Consider the following 21,566-nt stretch of genomic DNA (forward strand, 5'->3'; position numbering starts at 1 on the left):
CCACTGAGTTGATCACTCACTCCCATGTTTTGGGACGATGTTTTAAACACCAACCAGACTCTGTCTTAGATGCAGATTCTGGCACGACATATGAGGTCGAGCCAGACTTCTACGATGATGAGGAGTTCTCATACATACAGTTATCAGCCGGGTTTACGTAGACCTCTTTGATCGACGGGATTACAGGGATATATGATTAGTTGGACAATCACATTTTGTCATTTGGTACTCTTTTGAATCAGATATGTATTTATTCAGCTCAGTAATGCCATCATACTCGGGAGGTTGGAAAACGCATCTATGTACTTTATATATCTATTACAGTCTTCCGCTTGCAAAGTTTAACTGTCTCTGGAGTATGATATGCTGTTTTGGTATAATCCCATTAATGTTTAAGGCACTAATACAGACAACATTTAATCATCATTATCTATGTTGCATAAGTGATGCGTTGGAACTCGGGAGTTGAGTCTATGCTCGACCCCCAAATTTCAGGGCATTACACAGGTGGACCACACTGTAGAAAATAGTGGAGAGTTGAACGCCTACCATTGGAACCCTTTAGGGATTCCTGAAGTTCTGGATCAATATGATATTTGTTATTCCCCTTGATCCTGGTCTTTGTGACTGTATGATCAGATTAGATGGAAAATAAATGTTATGGTGGGCCTGTGAACTGTTTAAATGGTGAAATCATTATCTCCACTACTATTTGTGGTGCGGTCCAGATGATATTTCGATGGGCCCATTTGATGTATATGAGGCCCCTTGTTCCGACCCATCTTGATGTATATTGGCTCGTTGGTACGACCCATATGATGTAGCCCACATAATGTATATTGGCCTATTGGTACGACCCATATAGTGTGGCCCATTTGATGTATATGAGGCCCATATAGTGTGGCCCACTTATTGTATTTGAGGCCCATGGGTCATGGCCCATTGAGATGTATTTCGGCTCATATGTTGTGGCCTATTGTGATGTATTTTCGGCCCATTTGGTAAGGCCCATTGTGATGTATTTTTGGCCCATTTAATGAGGCTCATTATGATGTGCATTAGGCCCATGAGTTGTGGCCTGTGTGATGTATCTGAGGCTCATATGCAGGGCCCACCTATTATGTATATGAGGCCCATGGGTGAGGCCCATTGTGATGTATTCAAGGCTCATGTGATGCGGCCCACTTGAAGTAATGTGGCCCGTGTGATGCGGCCCATTGTGATGTGTATTTGGCCCATGTGATGAGGCCTGTCGTGATGTATATGTAGTCCTTATATGAGGCCCAAGTGATGTATATTAGGCCCTTTTGTGAGGCCATGGGCCCACTATATGTTAGGGTCTACGTGGACCACTCCTTAGGAGCAATGATGGTTAAATGTCCACATTAATGAGCAATGATGGTTAAATATGTACATTGTGACCTTCCCTTAGGCCCATTGTTAGGTCGATTTTTGATTCCGATTGTTGAGGCCAATTCCAATTATCGAGACCGATTCCGATTGTCGAGGCCGATTATCGTTACCAATTACGAGTATATCATCCAATACCGATTATGAGTATGTGACAGCATAACATCATGATACATGCCCATACGCATCATCTGCATGTTTGTTATAAGATGTGGTTAATCATTGCATATGTCATTGGGCAGGTTGTTATGAGACTCCCTGATAGCCAGAGATTGTCTCACATGAACGTATGGTATGCACAGGATTGATGCGTGACTGGATTGTATGATTCATGCATCTTACATTGTATATTGTGATTACTGTACACCCTAGCGACATCAGGACCGTAGCCTCCACAGTCATGTCATGGATGGCCAAATGGGACACCAAAAATTTGTTACTAGCACCATGCCGCCATAGATGACCCTAGGTGAAAATCCCTAAACCCTCTTGTACTAGAGGACACTCCAATGTCTAGACCAAGTGGACATATAAGCGCCCGAGTGCCAAATACTAGTAGGCCGCGTCTCCTATTGTGTCGTGGTCAGTTGGTAAGGGGTGGTGGCCTTACCCACCCGAGGATAGTGGGCATAGCTAGGCTGAGTTTGACCAGCTCGTGATTGGGTCCGCTATTGACGTGCCGGGTAGATATTGGTTGACTACTGGCCAGGCAGAGAGTGAGGTCTCTTCCACTTACATGGTTGCACGTCCAATGAGCGACGATTGCATGTAGAGTGTACTAGACCCCGGTGATGATCCTAGAGATGTATGGTACTGATATGTGGACTTATTGAGTAGGAGTTACATACTCATTCATTCATTTACTATCCACTTAGGCTGGTGGTGCGTAACTAATTATTGTGTACCTTCGCAATGGCAAGGATTTCGGTTGGACCGCCCGACTAACCTGAGGTTAGGGGTTTACCACATTGAGTCTAGCTATCCAAATTTAGGTATGGGACTGGTTTGGATAGAAGTCCCTTGTAATGAACCCCATAGCCTCCAATTCCACGTACTATCATCCCAACTTCACTCCAGCTTACTCATTTCATTCGCACTGCATATTGTAATGTATCCTCAGTATTTAGCATTTTAGGTTGCCATGTTTCTACATTGATATGGCTATTATCATTCATGCCTTGCATCGCATAGCCTTGGTACAGCTGATGGCACTCATGGACTTACCGATATATTTTCGCTTACTCTGATATCGTATGATTCATGATCTTGTCAGTATTTCCACTTATTCTAATATTGTATGATTTATGGCATTGTATTATATACTTGGCACTTACCTTATGCACACACTTTCACCATCCTCTAAGCTTTCTATAAGCTTATGCACGATAGATGCATGCATGTGACGTTAGGTTGCAGTAGCGTTGAGCTTGGAGCATGCAGCGGTCTTCTGGAGCTTTGATTTTCGATATATGTATTTCCTTTTTAGTATTGTTTTCAACTGTTTATATTAGTGGATATGTGATGATGATGTTGCCTTTGTGATTTGGGTAAACCCGTGGTTATGCTTCTTATGAGATAAATGTACGTTGAAAAATCCTCCTTTTAGGATCCCAGGATCAGAACCTGATGTATGGGCACTGGGAGCCGAGAATGGGGTACTATGGAGGCTGTCGGCTCCGAATTCGGCAATCGGGAATTTTGTGAGCTCGATTTTTGGGTTTGGGGCGTGACATTGATTAAGGACTTTAGTTATCTCTCTCGTCATTTAAGCAATCTCCTCCAAAAGGAAGTTCCATACGAGTGGAGCAAAGAATGCCAGGAAGCTTTCTCTAAGCTTAAGGCTATATTGACCACCGCTCCTATCATGCAACCACCTGATTGGAATATTCCTTTAAAATTATGTGTGATGCATCCGACTATACTATTGGGCAGTGTTAGGCCAGAGAAAGGATAAGAAGCCCTATGTAATTTACTACACGAGTATAACTCTAAATTTTGCCCAAGTGAATTACTCCACTGCAGAGAAGGAACTCTTAGCCGTAGTGTTCGCTTTGGACAAATTTAGGTCCTACTTAATCAGATCCAAGATCATTATCTATATTGATCATGTGAAGCTTAAATACCTTCTTTCTAAGAAGGATGCTAAGCCTCGTTTAATACGATGGATCCTCCTACTACACGATAAAAAGGGAGTAGAGAACGTAGTGCTGATTATCTCTTTAGACTTGTAATATCCGATTCCCTTGAACCGACACTAATAAATGACATGTTCCCTAATGAACAATTGTTTAAACTCTCCCAATTACCTTGGTTTGATGATATTACAAATTATCTTGCCACAGGTTTCACACCAACACATTGGACTGCGTAAGATAAGAAAAAATTCTACGCCGAGGTATGTAAGTTTATATGGGATGACCCATATTTGTTTAAATATTGCACAGATCAAATTCTAAGGATATGTGTGCCAGACAACGAATACCAGAGAGTAATGTCCTTCTGTCACTCTCGGGCCTGTGGTGGTTACTTTTCTGCCAAAAAGACCACAGCAAAAATCCTTTAGTGTGGTTTTTATTAGCCCACTATGTTCAGAGATACTCATGAATTTTGCAAAGCTTGTGAGTGTTGTCAAAGATTGAGAAGATTGTCCTATAGAACATGATGCCACTAAACCCGATTTTAATCATAGAAGCATTCGATTGCTGGGTCATCGACTTCATTGACTTCAGGCTGAGTTGATACCCCAACACTGTCCGGCCGAACTCTGTCTGAGTTCAGGCCTAGCTGGATGTTCTAGCAAAAGATGAGAGAGAGGAAGTGAGAGAAAGATGAAAAGAAAGAAAGGGATAAGGAGAGTGAAAGATGGTAGAGGAAAGAGAGAGGGTGCATGTTGAACCAAACTCGGCCCAAATGAGCCGCTAGTACGAGTGCTCGAGTTGTTGGGTTGAGCTGGGTGAGTCGGGGTTGTGGTTGTCCGAGTTGGGCCTAGTTCGAGTGCTACTGGAGTTCCAGCAGTGGGAGAGAGAGTGAGAGAAAGAGAGGATGAAAGAGGGCAAATAAAAGAGAGAGCCATATGGCAAGTTGACTCAGGGCTGAGTTGACTCGCTGAGTTGCATGTATCGAAATCTAGATGGATCTGGATTCCTTTGTCGATCTATCTGGGGAGAAAGAGAGCAATGGATAAGGAGAAAAAGAAGAAAAAACAAGTAGAGGGTTGGTTGTTAAGCCGACTTAGTTCAATACTAAGTCAAGTAACTCACTGACTTGCAGCGAGTTCAACCGAGTTCTACGGGTTTCGTTATCCATATTGGATGTGGGTTGAGTTGATCGCATCCAAATTGGATTTGAGTCGGGTTCAAGTTGTCATGAGATTTGATTACAAGGATGCACACATTCCTTAGCAACACTATGTAACACTACGTACTTTTTAAGTACTTAGACATTATTATGAAAACACAACTTAGTGTAAACATAGATTTAGCCTACTTAAACATCCAACTGAAATTGCGGTAGGACCGCTATTACTGAAGTATGGAAGTATGTCCAAATGTCCTAGAGGGGGGTGAATAGGACTTTTTAAAAATTCTCTTCTTGTAAGAACAATCAATGCCTCACTTAAATCAAGATGAGTAAGGCAAAGTAACTCTATGGCATTCAGGCCAATAGAGAGTCCAAAAACACATAGGCTTACACAAAATTTACATGTATAGAACAAGCATATAAGGATAGTGTATGAGCTAGTGTGTGGGATGTGATTCCTATCAATACTTATACATTAGCTAAATCATGCACCATAATAATCATTTAATAGACAAGTATAACTAGATCAATGTACACAAAGCAATCCCAAACACAGTCATATATAGTGTACCGGATTTCACTATCCAATAGTTTTAAATCAGGTTAACCATGACCTTCACAACCTACACAAGGTTAACTAAGGGACCTACGCAAGGTTTCCTTAGGTGCTTACACAAGGACACAACTGGGAGCCTACACAAGGCAACACGTCCTACACTAAGACCACGTATTCTCTCATCGGAGGCCTACATAGAGGTCTTGGTGAGTTTGTTACTCAAACTCTGAATCCCAATCCTACACAAGAAAAGGGTTTCAGACTCAATGGACTCTTTATACTTATAGATAAGTGAGTGAGCCCCTTTCTCATATAATCTGAAGATCTTCGATGTTGACGAAGAGTCTTTAGCTCCCTTGAACTGCAACCACTTCTGATGCTTCGATGAATGCTCCGAGGTTGTGAGGTTTAGGGTTTTTTTGTTCTTCTCTATTTAAATGATATGATTTAAAATCATTGAGAAGATTTCCATGAGCTATGCATTTAAGAGTTCCAATCACAGGGATTTGCCTATGATGATGGCAGTTAGAAACTCATTAAATGCTAGAGTTTATAATTTAATCTAAGTAGTGAAGATGATGAGTAAAAGCTTATGCGAAGATTGAATGATGAACTCTAACGGGAAAGAGAGAATGAGGAAGATGATGTAAACTCTTTAAAAAAAACTCTCTCAAACTCTCTTAAATTCTAGCTCATTTTACAAGAAGCAAGCCTAGTGTATTTATAAAGCTGAAATCCCAACAGTCAAAAAATGGACAGAAATCTGATATTGTCGATGCCATCAAAGGGTATTTGATTCCATCGAAATTTGAATTTTGATGTCATCGAACCATCTTCGATTGCATCGACTTCTTACACCAGATATTCAATTGGGTGTAAAACAGATTCTGTCCAAACTCATCGACCATCCTTTAATGTCATCGACGTGCACTTCGACGCCATCGAGGGATGTCTCGATGCCATTGGGATTCCTTTATTGAATAATACACAAAGGTTGCTGGATAGTTTTGTCCCCTGTTCGATGCCATCGAACAGACCATCGATCCATCGAAATTTGAATTTTGATGTCATCGAACGGTCTTCGATGAGCTCAAAGAAAAATAGATTTTCTTTGAAAGCTTGCTAGACAAACTGGAGTTAGTTTCGATGTAATCGATCAGCCTTCGATGCCATCAATAACTTACTCTCGATGCCATCGAGAAGGGTTCGATGACGTTGAGGAGCACTTAGAGTATTCTTGCATTTTAGAAGAAGTAAGCCCAAGGTCAATGCAATCGAAATGCTTTCGATGTCATCGAAACATAAGTTTCAATGAAATCGAACAGTATTCGATGCAATCGATAATTCTAGCATTTTTTCTTTTTGTTGCTAGACAATATGGATGCATATTTAATGCGACCGAATGCGGATCGATGGCATCAAATATGTCCTTGATTGTAGCTCGATGTAATCGACAGGGACATGATTTTCTTGTTTTGTTTCTTTCTTCCAACAATACTCAAGGTGCAATTAACTCAAACTTACAAAAAGATGTTTTGAAGTAGTTTTTAGGGTAAGTTGGGTTTTTTATGAGGGCATACACCTGACAGGGTTTGTTGTGGGTTAATGAGGCTTTAGTTTACCTATTAAGCATGATCGTATGCCTTCATCTTTGAAGAGTCTTGGACTTGATCTTTTCATCTTAAGGCTCACTTAGTTGACAAACTCAATACTCACGTATATTGACAAATAGGGGCATTTTCAATCTCCCCCTTTGTTAATTATGTGACAAAGTACCCTAACAAACCCTAGGTAATTACAATCAACTCAATACATTACAAAATTACAATTGAATTAACTCTTGAGTTGCTTGCAGCTCCCCCATGTTTCATGCTCCCCCTAAGTTCCTGCGTTAAGATTTGAGAAACACAAAAGCAGCAAACTTGGGAGTATGGTTCTCCCCCTTTTTGTCAATCATTGGCAAAGGGTAAGAAATGAAAGAGATAGGCCAGTAAAACTGAAGTATGAAAATTTCATTCATATCTAAGGTTAGAGGGAGAATAATCATAAAAAGTGTAACACCCCGGTTCTTAAAACCCGAGTACACTACTTGTTTTCCAAAAACCCGAGTGTTAACCTTTAAAGATAGCCCAAATTTCATATACATTTTTTTTCATTTATCAGAGTTAGTAATTTAGCGGAATAGAAACAAATCAAGTATAAGAGGGAGTCCAAATATATATAACCAGAATTTCAAGAGGTTACCCGAAAACTTATGGAAATCAATGTCTTAAGTTTTTACAATACATGAGGGTACAAATTAAATACAAACGAATCAACAATAAAGAGTTGCAAGATCATCTGGCTCCTCCTATTCCACATGAACACCAACATGCGCATCATCTACGTCTCCTACACACTGAATATGGTTTGATAGCATCAATGGCTATCGCAGTGAGGTATAACCCCCATGATTTATCAAAACATAAAGATACTTATGCATAGTTTATCAAAAACAATATATAATGAATATTTTGCAATAACCATAATAATGAGACAAAGTTCATTAGATGCGCAAACATGAAATAAATTTCACAATGGTATTCTTTTTTAAATGCATGGATACATGCACATGCTCATAGACCTGGGGATGCACATCCAACTGGAAAAAAGGTTGCCCAAGGAGAACTAGCCACCTGGAAAAGTACTCAAAGGTATGCCCTAAGGAGAACTAGCCACCCAGAAAAGACCATGCAATGAGGACACCCAAGGCAAACTAGTCTCCCAGAAAAGTACTCAAAGGTACGCCTTAATGAGGCTTAGGCACCCGAAAAAGTCCATTTGACAAGGACAACCCATAGTGGTTCGAATGCACATGATAATAACTTTAGATCACCTGGTAAAATACTTTAGGTATAGCCCATAGTGACCCAAGAAATCTCATGTCTTACATCAACTACTCAGTAAAGTCTGCGTGCCATGAAATGTGTGATTAGCCCAACCATTATTATTCCAATTTCCAACAGTCATTTTAAGAAAGCTCGAGGTCACTATGGGGGGCTCGTCACTCAGCATAAGCCGAAAGCTCGGGCATAGTGTCCCATACCATCATCCCCGGCTCATGAGACTCTAACAAAAAAAATGTTTGAAGTTAGCCACTTTAACTAGTGGCTTATTATTGTTCAACAAGCGGAACTTACCATCTCACGGTTATATATAAAATAATCCATCAAAGCCACATAGGGCAATTATTCCATAAAAGTCGCAAGGGGCAAATATTCAATTCAAGGATGCGATAGAAAGGGATTTTCCCTAAAAACCACATAGGCACAAAGGTTCCACAAGATGGTAAGTCCACAACAAATAATTCCCATTTAATCTAATAGACAAAATAGCCACTAGTTAGAAGACCTCCAGAAACACCATCAAGTCATCACAAGTAATAAAACACATCATGTACAATCTTAATAGCACTTGCACATATAAAATTGTTCAAATTAACCTAGAACAGAGGTATTTGAGATCCACAGCACGTTCATATATTTGAATTTAAGACCAATCATCATTCATTTATAAAGAATTACTCAATTAGAAACTAACAGTTATCATCATTTCCACTTAATAGAATATTAAGCAATCAATTAAGATAAATGAATGAAAATAAATGACAAGGCTAACTATCATGATGTAACAAAGCTTGAAGGGTGATCCTCACCTCTCAAGTTGAGTCCACTTTTCAACGTTTGTTGGAATATGCCCGCACACTTTAGGATCAAATCCTATCATGAATTTCCAAATGTACAATTAGGTCCGAGTTTACACACTATCTATGGTTAAGATCATAACCTAGGTTTTTAATTACTTAGGTTTATGCTAGAATTAGGGTAGTTGATCCTAAGTTTAGATTTAGGATTAAGTTTTTGGAAAACTAAGCATGATCACGCAATTTAAGTCAAGTGTATCCATTTATAATAAAAAATTCTAGAACATTTACGTTGAACTTAAGCGGTTTCGAGTCAGAATCACCTGATGCTTACATCTCATGACACTAGTCGCAGACGATAGACCCATGATTTTTGAAATCAGCTCAAGCTATTCAAGGAACTCAGTCAGATGTATTGAGTTGACTCAATAGAGAACCAACCCAACAACTATTACAGACGAACTTACTGGAATAGGTTAAACGACACTAGATTTTGAAACAAGCCTAGGTTAGTGAAACTCGCTGAGTCAACTCAGCGTATGTTGGTTGTACAAGACTTGGCCCCAAGTGAGTTTCCTATGACATTTTACAAAACTCTCATATGGAGGAGTGATATTGAATCAAACCTTGCTGGTAGGATAGAAACGATCCCACCACTAGCCAAAATTGGCTGGATTCACGGGCTAGCTGAGTCGACTCGGTGCTACTCAGCTCTCCCACTACTTCTCTTGCTCTTCTCTCTCCGTCTCTCTCTTCTTCTTTCTCTGCCTTTTTCCAGAAGTTTAGAGGTGCCTCGAACTAGACCGGTGACTGGACTGGAACTTAGAGGACAAACCAAGTTACACTAGTGAGTCCGAACTCAGCAACGTGTCAACTCGAGTTCCCTGCTCCTGCCGATTCTCTCCTACTCTTTCTTATCTCATTCTTCTTATCTTCTTCTTCCTTTTCTATTTCTCTTCTTCTCCCTTTCTCCTCCTTTCCCATTGGAAGGTGTACAACAATGGACTCAATCAAATCTATTTGACTCACCTCAATTACTCAATTGAGTCAAGTCAATGTGGCATGGACAATATAAACTCCAATTTTCTCTCCTTTCTTTGTCTTCTTCTTCTTCCTCCTTCCTTCTCTTACTTTCTTCTTTTCTTATGTTCTTCCTCTCTTTCTTTTCCTCTTCTGCAACGTCCAGCAACTCAACCCGACGTGAGACTCAGTCCGAGTTAGGCTAGTGAGGCAGTGAGTAAACGGCTAGATGGGTCGTTCGGGCCCGATCTCTCTTTTTCTCTTCATGATTTTCTTCCTTCATCCTTCCTTTCCTTTTTCTTTTCTTTAGCTGTGGAGGTCCAGTAAGTCTAGACTCAACTAGACAGTGAGTCAGAGACCCGACTCAGTTTTAAACCGAGTCGACTTAATGCAGCAATCACAGCAGCGCCCTCTCTCACCCTCTTTCGACTTTCTATTGTTGGCAATGGTCGCCCTGAAAGGGCAGCCTTTAATAGGCTATATTAACCTTTTCTAGACGGTTAGACTGTAACTAATCAATGGGATTAGTTACGAATTTACGGCTCATAATCGCAAAAGTTTCCGATAACATACTTAGATTGTGTTTGCATGGCTACAATCCAATGTTACAATTAGATTTCTGACACCATGGCCCACCGAATGGACGACCTTGATCGTGAGACGGGACCCGCTATAAGATGGTGGGTATCCACGGTTAACGGGGAAGATGATCTCTTCGACAATGACGGTTTCATGATGAGTGGCTAATCTGGTGATCTAATACGTATGGATGGTTTGGATGAGTCCACCTATCACTGTGGGACCCACTTTTCGAAGGAACATTCTTCCAAACTTGGTGGGTTTCGAGATTTTCGGCTGTGGGCAGATTTCTCGGGCGAGGATGAGTTTCTCGCAAGATCTCTTCATTCCACAAGATAGGGCATTGCGTGCCCTAAAACGAATGCTCTTGATGCATTCAAAGCGCCTTCTAGAAGCGTCCCAGCGGTTGGGATCGGTTCTTCCCTTTTACGGAAAGATTCTTTTCACCTTTTCTTCTAGTTAAGGAAAAGAACCCTAAAAGGAAACAAACGAAAGGCTAGGATTTTCCTAAATGAGGGGTTGAGATGATGCAAAGGATCCCGACTCGGATTGCCAGTGTGGCAACAAGAATATTTTCCATTCCTAAAAAAATGCCGCATACTACCTCTGTTTGTGCTTAGATTCGTGAACACGCACCCCTATTTCAACATGCAAAGGGAGTTGTGTTCTGTTCGTAATTGAGATTTATACAAGATGGATGGTTTAAATCTTTCAGACGTAAACAGATGATGGGCCACAACTGATCAAAAGTGAACGTTGTCTGTTCGAATTCCACTCATGTTTGCATGCATGTGAACGAGCAACTATGTGAGATATGGCTAGGGTTTTAGTCAGAAATCCCATCCCTACATGATGGATGGTCTTAATCCCTCATGGACCCTATAATGGTGGGCCTAATTTCGAATGGACGGACAGGGTCTGTTATTGGCGAGAAAACGAAGGAAGAAGGAGACAAAATCTCTCTTTTTCAGGTTGTGCTCGGGTCAACCCGATTTGACCGGGGTTCCCGTTTGGTGCACCACTATTGTGCAGTATGTGTATGTGCACTCCTAATTATGGGGTCCACTGTGATGTATTTTTTGAATCCACTCCATCCATTCACTGTAGAGGACTCAGTAGGGACCTCTAACTCAAGATCAGGAAAATCTAAAGCTTAGGTGGGCCATAATAATGGGTTAGCGCGTCTAAATGATGATATCCGATGATCATTGAAGATTTGACGGTAGGATCTTTTCCTAATCTGTTCATTAGTGATTCTTAGGATTTCTAGCCCTGCCTATATGGAAATCCTTAGTAGATATGATGATCTTAGGGTCCAATCACAATGATCGAGTGATGGATCATTAAATTGAGTATAATGGCTCGATAATTTGTGGCTGGGATGTTTAAAAAGGCTACCCAATGTACCTTTTGATAATTAATCATTGATACCAGACAATCTAATGGTTGGACCTGCTTAAATTTCTGGTTCACAATCTTATGACTATTGGAAGGCATCTAGTTAACGTTTATCGACAATTTAGCGGTTAAATCATTTTAAATTTGAACATCAATGGTCTAAATATCCTAGTGTTCATCCAGATGAAGATCCATGGTTGGATTAGTGGTCCAATGGTCTAAGTGTGATGATTGGGTGAAAGGCCTTCAAGTTGGACCCTAATGAATGGTGGATATGGTGATCTATGATTCTGATTTGATACTTAAAATTCACTTTCAAGAGAATGTGATTGTCCCTCTTAAGGTTCAATAGTTGGAATGGACAGATCTTGAATTATCAATTGCTAATGACTATCATATGTTGGGTGTGTACCTTCACATCAGTTGCTAACTTGAACTACAATGGTAACACCCGAGTACTGAAAAGTACGGGGTGTTACAAAAAGTTCATGAGAGCGTGGCATATAAAGTAAGAACTTAATGTGAAATAAGCATGCCATAGAGATATATACCTACATAAAACTTAAATGGCAACAATATCATTCAAAAGAGAATAGAATATCATCATTCATTCATTCATTCACCAAAAGAACTACCCCAAGCTTGGGTAGTGTCATCATCCAAAAAAAAAAAAAACAAGCCCTTAAGGGCATAAACATCCAAATAATAAAACACAATCATCCTCCAAAACAAATATACATCCACAAGGGTACACATAAATCTGATAAAGATATAGAATTTAAGATTAATCAGATTGACTTATTATCCAAAAAATAGCTGATAAACGAGCCTGTGACCTTGAATCTCTATCAATGGATCAACCTAGATGGAAGGATTGGCTCCGTGCGGGATGGTGTTGTCAGGTTGGCATGTGACAGCTGCTATCAGGTCCTGAATTGCCTTTTCCACTCTCTCCAATCCTCTTTGCATTGCTCCAGTGACCCGCACTCGCTGCGATAGGTGCCCATCTTGTTGGCGAAGCTGATGTAGGATTGATTCTCAACGCTCGCACTGACCAACATGATGGCGGGTGCGAGTAACAGGCGTGTATGGAACATCACTAGCTGATTGTCTCTCGTCTTCTATTTCAGCAGCCTATGTCTCCATCGCCTCTATTTCGATTGCCTCAGCTTCAGTTTCTCCCTTGGTATCATCGTGATGAGGAGCTTAGGAGGAGGCCGGTGTATCCTGCAGACCCATTCTCTTGATATTTGATACCGTGAACTTGGGAGGAGGTCTAGGGCAATTGGTAGTGGGAAGCATCCCCACATGCCGAGATAGAAGACAGATAAGATGAGGAAATAGAATACGAGTATCTTTGGTGCCTTGAACAATGATTCCTAATTGACGAAGAATAAGAGTTGGCGGAAGGAGGTGTACTTTATGGTAGATAACATAGAGGATACCCAACATGAATGGAGTGAGATCTGACTTGTTTGTACCCCTAGGATAGACATTTGAACTAAAAATCCCGTGAAGAATTTAGAATTTAGGGGACATGTGAGATCCACGCAAAGCATTCCCTTCATGTCAGGGAATGTTCTTGCCATTACAGAAATAACAAGTTATTTCAGATCGAATTTCCAAAGAATTGAAATCATGTTATGCAACTTGAGGTTTGGTAGGCATTCCAATGTATTGACCAATTAAAGCTGGAGTGAGATGGATAGTTGTTTGACCAATAGTGATATTCAGGGATGGTGGATCAGAAAGAGGTGAGTGACAATATGCAAGGAACCTAAATACCTGTTCATCTCGAGTGACCCCACCAAAATCAAGCACTTTTGTCCACCCCACAGCCTCAAGAATTGGAACAATCCCATAGGGCTCGAGACACTTTCTATCCACCAGTCTTTCATAGACCATTTTTCTCACTCTGAATTTATCATTGAGTGTCTCTGGTGGCAGTGGCTCAATCAGAATTTGTATTTCTGGTTCTAGATCACTTCTTCATGAAGACACAGGTGGAGAAGAGTCCATTTGTGCTAGTGGTTGTGCGGTTTTTCTCCGGTCACCTATTTTAGTTCATTTTGACAGCTCTCCTTGGACCATTGTTTTGCTTTTATCCTTCCACATTTTGGAGAAAACTCAATAATAAATCAGGATATTCAGAGGGAGAGTAATGATTGAAGAGAGCAAAGCAAACTGAATGACAACCAAATGAACAAGATTTCCCTATGTAGAAAGATGAAACCTAGATTTATACTATGAGGAATAACTTACCAAGATTCATGTTCAAATAAACATGAGAATGTCTCGTTTAGAGATTCACCAACGTTGAGGAGTCGAGACGATGTAGAAAGAAGAAGATGAAAGTGAAAAAAAATTCCACCCGTGCCGTATTTATAGACCTTGATTCTTCGATTCCATCGAAGTATGTTCAATGTCATCGAAGAAGATACTTGGTTTGATGTTATCGAAAAGAGTACAGATATATCAGAGAGATTTCAAAATTCTTCGATGCGATCGAGTAGCGTTCGATTCCATCGAGAGTGGTTCGATGACATCGAACATCCCTCAATTCATCGAAATAGTTGAAAAACAGCTCATCTACCAGTTTAGTTTGTGCCAACCTATCTTTAACGATGTACACCTATATTTATCAATTCATCAATGTTTTGTACATCAAAAGAAAAAAATCAAAAAGAAGAATAGAATGAACATATCTTCAAAAAGAATGATGAAACTATATATCCTCAAATATTATCATTAGAACAAATGGACCATAAATTAGATTGTATGTGTTTCATCCGATCATTAACAAACTTTTGGTTTTGAAGATCAATATTTTCTGGTCCTATTGGTGTCACGCCCCAAATCCGGGGACGGACAACTTCCGTGATGCCCCGAATCCGGCACTCGACTTCCATAACTAAGTCCCGAGTTCGGCGCACCAAAAGGGAGATTTTTAACTGAATTATATATATATAATAATAATAATAATAATAATACCTGAGCATGAAGATCCATGATCAAAATACCAAGCAACACTCTCAATTATAAATCATGATGGTTACAAGTATAATGCTTTACAAAAGGTACATAACGTCAACATTGCCAAATCGAAAAATAGATACAATGCATCGAGAAAGCTAAGTCTTCCAAGCTACTCCTGCCCTGAAAAAAAATGAGAAATAGGAAGCTTAGGCAAAAAGCCTAGTAAGTACACTCGTGTGTGAAGTGTGTCCTACATGCAAGCAAGATAAATATGCCACGAAGAAATCATGTATGGTGAAAGGCTGTAGTATGTAAGGTATGATGCCAATGCCAATGCAATGCATATGCAACATAGGAACACTCTGAGTCAATGCTACCAGCATCACTAAGTCATATTTTCATTTCTCCTATACCACAGCCATAACCATATTACACGCATCCATAATCACATCACCATCATCATATTGTCATGCCATAATCATATAATATCAAAAATACTGGTAAGATCATGAATCATATGATATCGGAGTAAGCAAAAATACTGATAAGTCCATGAGTCATACAATATCAGAGTATGCAATACAGATCAGCTATGCAAATGAGGAGTCATAAAGAGTCAAATATCAGATGCCGAGGATGCAATGCAATATACAATTCCTGATGAGTTCATGAATATCGTCAGCCGTATTTAAATGTAGAAACACAGTAACCCAAAATGCCATATGCCGTGAATGTAATGCAATATGCGGTGTGAATGGAATGACCATGCTGTAGTGTGAAGTTGGGATGATAGTACGTAGTATCGCAGGCTATAGGGCCCATCACAAGGGACTTCTATCCAAACTAGTCTCATACCTAATTTGGATAGTCAAACTCAATGTGGTAAACTCCTGATCTCAGGTTAGTCACATGCCCCAATCGAAAGCCTGGCCATTGTGAAGGTACACGTAACGAATAGTTGCGTACCACCAGCCCAAGTGGATAGTGAATGAATGAATGAGTATGCAACTCCTGCTTAATAAGTCCACATATCAATACTGTTCATCTCTGGGATCATCACTGGGGTCTAGTACACTCCAAATTAGCTACCGCTCCTGCAGGCCGCGCAGCCCAACGAGTGGAAAAGACCTCATCACCCGCCTACCAGCAGTATACCAATACCTACCTGGCTTGTCGATGGCGGACCCATTTAGGAGCTAGTCAAACTTAGCCTAACTTATAGCCCCATCACTTGGGCAGATAAGGCCACACCCCCTCCCAACCACCCATGACACAGTGGGAGACGCAGTCTCCTGGTATTTGGCCCCCATGCGCTCATATATATCCACTCGGTCTCGACGTTGGGGCATCCTCTGGTACCAAGAGGGTTTAGGAATTTTCACTCAGGGTCATTTATGGCAGTCCGATGCTAATAACATATTTTTAGTGTCTCATCTAGCCATCCACGATATGCTTGTGGAGGCTATGACCCTGATGTCGCTAGGGGGTACAGTAATCACAACACACAATGCAAAATGCATGAGTCATACAATCCAGTCATGCATCAATTTTGCGCATACCATGCGCTCATATGAGATAATCCCCGACTATCAGAGAGTCTCATAACAACCTGCCCAATAACATATGTATTGGTCAACCACATCTCATAACAAATATGCGGATGATGCGTATGGGCATGTATCATGATGCTATGCTATCACATACTCATAATTGGTATTAATAACTAGCATCAACAATCGACCTTGACAATGTGGACATTTAGCTAACATTGCCCCCAAGGAATGGCCCACATAGAGCCTAACATATAGTGGACCCATGGCCTCACACAAGGGCCAAACATACAACACCATGGGCCTCACTCAAGAGCTTAATACACATTACGATGAGCCTCTCACATGGGCCTAATATACATCACAATAGGCTCCATCACCTGGCTCTCAAATGCACCATAATGGGCCTCATCACATAGGCCTCATATACATCAAGTGGGCTGCATCAATGAGCCGCACTAATGGGGCAACCGCTTTACTAAACTTTCACATAGTCAGGCGGCCAGTACCACAATTTCACATAGTTTAGCAATCACCTAAGTACCACATAATCATATGGTTGGGCCACACATTCCCCACATACCCACATAATTTATGGCTATCCACGTCATGCATGATCATAAGATTTATGAGCTACATATTCAACACCATTTTGCCAAATCTAGTTGTCATTCATCCCGTCAGTGATCATATGGTTAAGGGCCACATCATTCATAAATCCACTTAGGCAAGTAGTCACACAATTGCCCCAATTTCATACAGTTAGGTGGGCTATAAAAATCACGCACTCACATGGTGTGGTGGCCCACACAACTTCTACCAGTTCACACGACTAGTTGGGCCACCTAAAATCCTAAATTCCTATAGTGTAGTGATCCACATGATTCCTACCAACTGACGGTCTAAATGAGGAATAACCATTACAATGAGTACCATGAAAATGACTTAGATTCCAGTAAATATATAGGCAGCCCCACACTCTAAAATGATCTAATCAAAATAAATGAATGGCTGGTGAAACATGTATATTAGGTGGCCCATGATCGGTTAAAAAAGAATAGATGGATAGATTTCTCACAAACATTACTGCAGCTCTAGGAAATATTTAACGGTGGACAAGTGATCAATATTGCTCCTTTGGCATGAGATTTAGATCTAACTAGTCTATGGGACCATACCCTAAAATGATAAGGATAAACCGATGCATGCATGGATCTACATCATATTACAAGGTGGAGCCCATGGTCAAGGAAGCATCCTGACATATAGGGGGCACACTAGAGCCTAAGAATTTCCAATGGTTATTACTATTGTTTCTACTTACAGTGTGGCCCACCTAAAATTGAGTTCTACTTCATCTTGTGTCCACGGGCAGGAGGTGAGCCCACTTCCCAAGTGACTGGAAAATATAGGTAGTGTGGATATACAACACATGCACCTAGGTGGGCTCCACATGCATCACGTTATGTCTAGGGAAGTTTTCATTGGTAAGCATGCAACTCCTTTTCCTTATTATTATTATATTTTGTATAATTATGGGTCCCATTAACATGGTGGGGTCCACCCCATGAACAGTTTGTATAACAAACAACATCATAGTTGATATCATCCATTAGATGAATGGCATGGCTATAAGGTACATACATCCGGTGGGGCCCTCAACACATGCATGGTCTAAATGATGGATGACCTGGATATAAAATAAATGTAACGATTTGGCTCCGATGTCTAATGACCGGCCCAACTTTGGTGGCAGTTACACATCATGGTAGAACTCAAGGGATTTAATGGTAGGGATTTTTATTCCCACTGTTTCTTATAGTGTGGTCCACCTAAGGTGTGGATCTACCTCATTCTTTTACTCATAACTTAAAGGAGTAGATGAATGGCCCAGATATACTTTTCATCAACAAGGTGGGCCCCAGAAAAATCTGAGCATTTTTTTGTACAATTTCCACTGTCCAAGTGGCATGGCCTGCATGAGCTTCTAATCGGCTTGATTTTTTATACTGTGCAATGGATGGGGCTGGTAAGATGGATGAATGGTGTGGATTTAGCACATACATCATGGTGTGGCCATGATCAGCCCCACAAAACTTTACCCCAAAGGTGGGTAGGGACCGCCCTCTCTGGACGTCTAGGGAGGACGTCACCTCCTCCATGCCCTTTCTTTTTATTTTATTTTATTTTATTATTTTATTTTTGTATATTTCTCATCAAGGTGGGTCACTTGAGAGATCCAGTCCATCCATTGTGTGTGTCCCACATGGTGGAGGGGTCAGTCCAAGTTTCAAATGCATCAAGATTTTAGATGGACCCCATAAGTGCTTTTATATACTTGAGCTCCGAGTTGTATGAAAGGTTCAAGGAAATTAAAGTTACATGGGTCCCAAAGTGATATATTTATTATATATACACAGTTCATTTTTTTTTAGAGATCATTTTAGAGCATTATCCAAATAAAATGAATCATATCCAAAGATTATTTGGACCTCACCACAAATAGCAGTGACGATAATGATTTAGTAGTTAAACAATTCACAGGGCCCACCATAACGTTTATTTTCCATCCAATCTGTTCATAAGGTCACAAAGACCTAAATTAAGGGGAAAAACAAAATTTATATTGGTCCAAAACTTCTATGACCCAAAAAGGGTTTCAATGGTAGACATTCAATCCCTTACTGCTTTTGTAGTGTGGTCCACTTGATAGTTAGATCTATCTTATTTTTGTTCTCAAGCCTTAAGACAAGCTCGCCAAATGGATGGACAGTTTGAATGTAACACATACCTCATGATCAGATTGATCTAGCTTCCTTTTTTTTTTTTACTTATTATTATTATTTTTTTAATGGTGTGGGCCACTTGAGTTCCATGTACTGCTAATTTTTGGGGTATCCCATTTTCAAAAAGGGACCCATCAAATGCACAGTGTAGATGATCAACATACATCATGGTGGGGCCTATGGTGGGGCCCACTGTCCCTGCCCGCAGCAATAGCTGCAGGGTCCTTGGACGCTGGACGTCAGCAGCAAGGGGCGTCAGCCCCTTGCCTATCTTTTTTTGTTTTGTTTTAGTGTGGTTTTTCATAGGTGGGGTGCACATCAAGATAATCAAGTCCGTCTATTGCATTCTCTAGCTCGTGATACATCCAACGAGTCTAATATGCAACATATTTTGACTCACAAAAACATCACAACGGGCCCTAATAGTTTAACAATATTAAAATAGTCTTTTTGATGGTGTGGCCTACCAGAGATTTGGATTGGCTTCATTTTTCGGCTCAATGCCTAAAATGAGTTGGGAAATTGGATGGACGGTGTGGATTAAATACATACATTATGGGTGGAGCCCGTTGGGGACCCACAACCCCTTCCCTCTTCTCTTTCAAGTAGCGGCAGGGATGCTGCTTGCTGCAGCTTCTCTCTCTCTCTCTCTTTTAAATTAATTAATTAATTTATTTTCATGGTGTGGTGTGCACATGTGTGCATGGGTGTGAGTGTGTGTGTTTGGCCAGCCCAATGGGCCATACTTTGGATGGTTTGGATGGCATACAAAGGTTCTGGTGGGGCCCACTATCAATGGGTCCCACATAAAGTCTATAATGAATTATTATTTTATTATTTTTATGTATGAATCCTCTTGTGCATCCACACCATTAATCACATCATTATCATCATATTATCACAACATTAATCATCTTTTTATATGAATTCTCCTATACATCTACACCATTGATCACATCATTATCATCAAATCATCACCACTATTAATCATCCAAATAATCAAAAAGAGAATAAACTATAAGAATGGAGGGGGTGTACTCACCTTAATGGACTAGATGGATGGTTGAGATGGATGGAAGGGATGGGATTGATGGAGTTGATGGCCCACCAAGATCACTCCTCTCTCTCTTGTGTAGAAAAATGGTGAAATGCTAAGGGATGAAGGACTATTTGTATAGAAATTGTTAAAATGTGGTTAGATTCAATTAATGTGATCTTGGTTAGTGTAGACTAAGATTATGACAATTAATTCATGATTTGTAATTAATGATTGATTAAAGGAGCATGGGATGACATTGTGTGATGATGTCATACATAGGGCATGGATGGAGAGAAGTTGACTTTGAGGAGCACATGAGAGAGGGGAGGCATGGGTGTGTGACATCACACATATGGGTAGAGATTCTCTCACCCATGTGTGGCATGTGCATGTGTGCATGGCATGAGTTATGCCCATGTGTGGAATGGAGTACATGGCGCCTTGCGTACATGATTCATTAATGATTCTTCACGCCGTATCTCACTAACGGAATATCGTACAGACGCACGGGTGGTACCTACGCGATCTCAGTGATGGGGCGGTCGATATGAAATCAGTTTCGAAGCCTTGGGGTTCCGGTCAGTTGGGTGTGCACTATGCACGGATAGTTTAAGTCTAGCCAAGGGCATCGATCATCGTGCACATAGGCATAGAAAGTGGTATGGAATGGACGGGGTGTTACAATTGGGGCATCAAGACATTTGGTATGATTTTCAAAGGTGATCCAAGACATGCATGATACCCTTTCCTTTCGGAGTAATGGAGCATTTATCAAATTTTCTTGTAATTTTATGATTTTCATTAATCTCCATGTTTGCGAAGAGACTATTAGTCAAGTGGTTGATTAATAGTTGAATTTTTCAAAAAAAAACAAAACCTATATTCATTTATCTATGTTTTCCAATATTTTTGAGTCAGCCAGATAGATTGTACCACTTGACCAATATCTCCAGTTAATTAGCACTCAAAGATTCTTCTTTTGTTCATTCTTTCTTACTATAGCTCCCTTATGAAGTACCTGACCCATTATAAAATATATCAAAAGGATGGGTCATGGTTATTGGGTGTTTTACTTGGAGCAATCATTACAAGAGCCCGAGTTCATTTTTACATTATTCTTAGGGCAATTGTATTTTTTTTGTGTTACCCACTTGGTAACTACTTTCTTTAAGCAGGAAGATTCTTTCTTAAACTGACTTCCAGATGATTTGGATTTATTTTTATAGTTTGACCTGGAAGTAAGGTGAGGATGTCTAAGTGTAGGACATTC

Source organism: Magnolia sinica, chromosome 16, assembly GCF_029962835.1.
Source record: "Magnolia sinica isolate HGM2019 chromosome 16, MsV1, whole genome shotgun sequence".
NCBI lineage: Eukaryota > Viridiplantae > Streptophyta > Magnoliopsida > Magnoliales > Magnoliaceae > Magnolia > Magnolia sinica.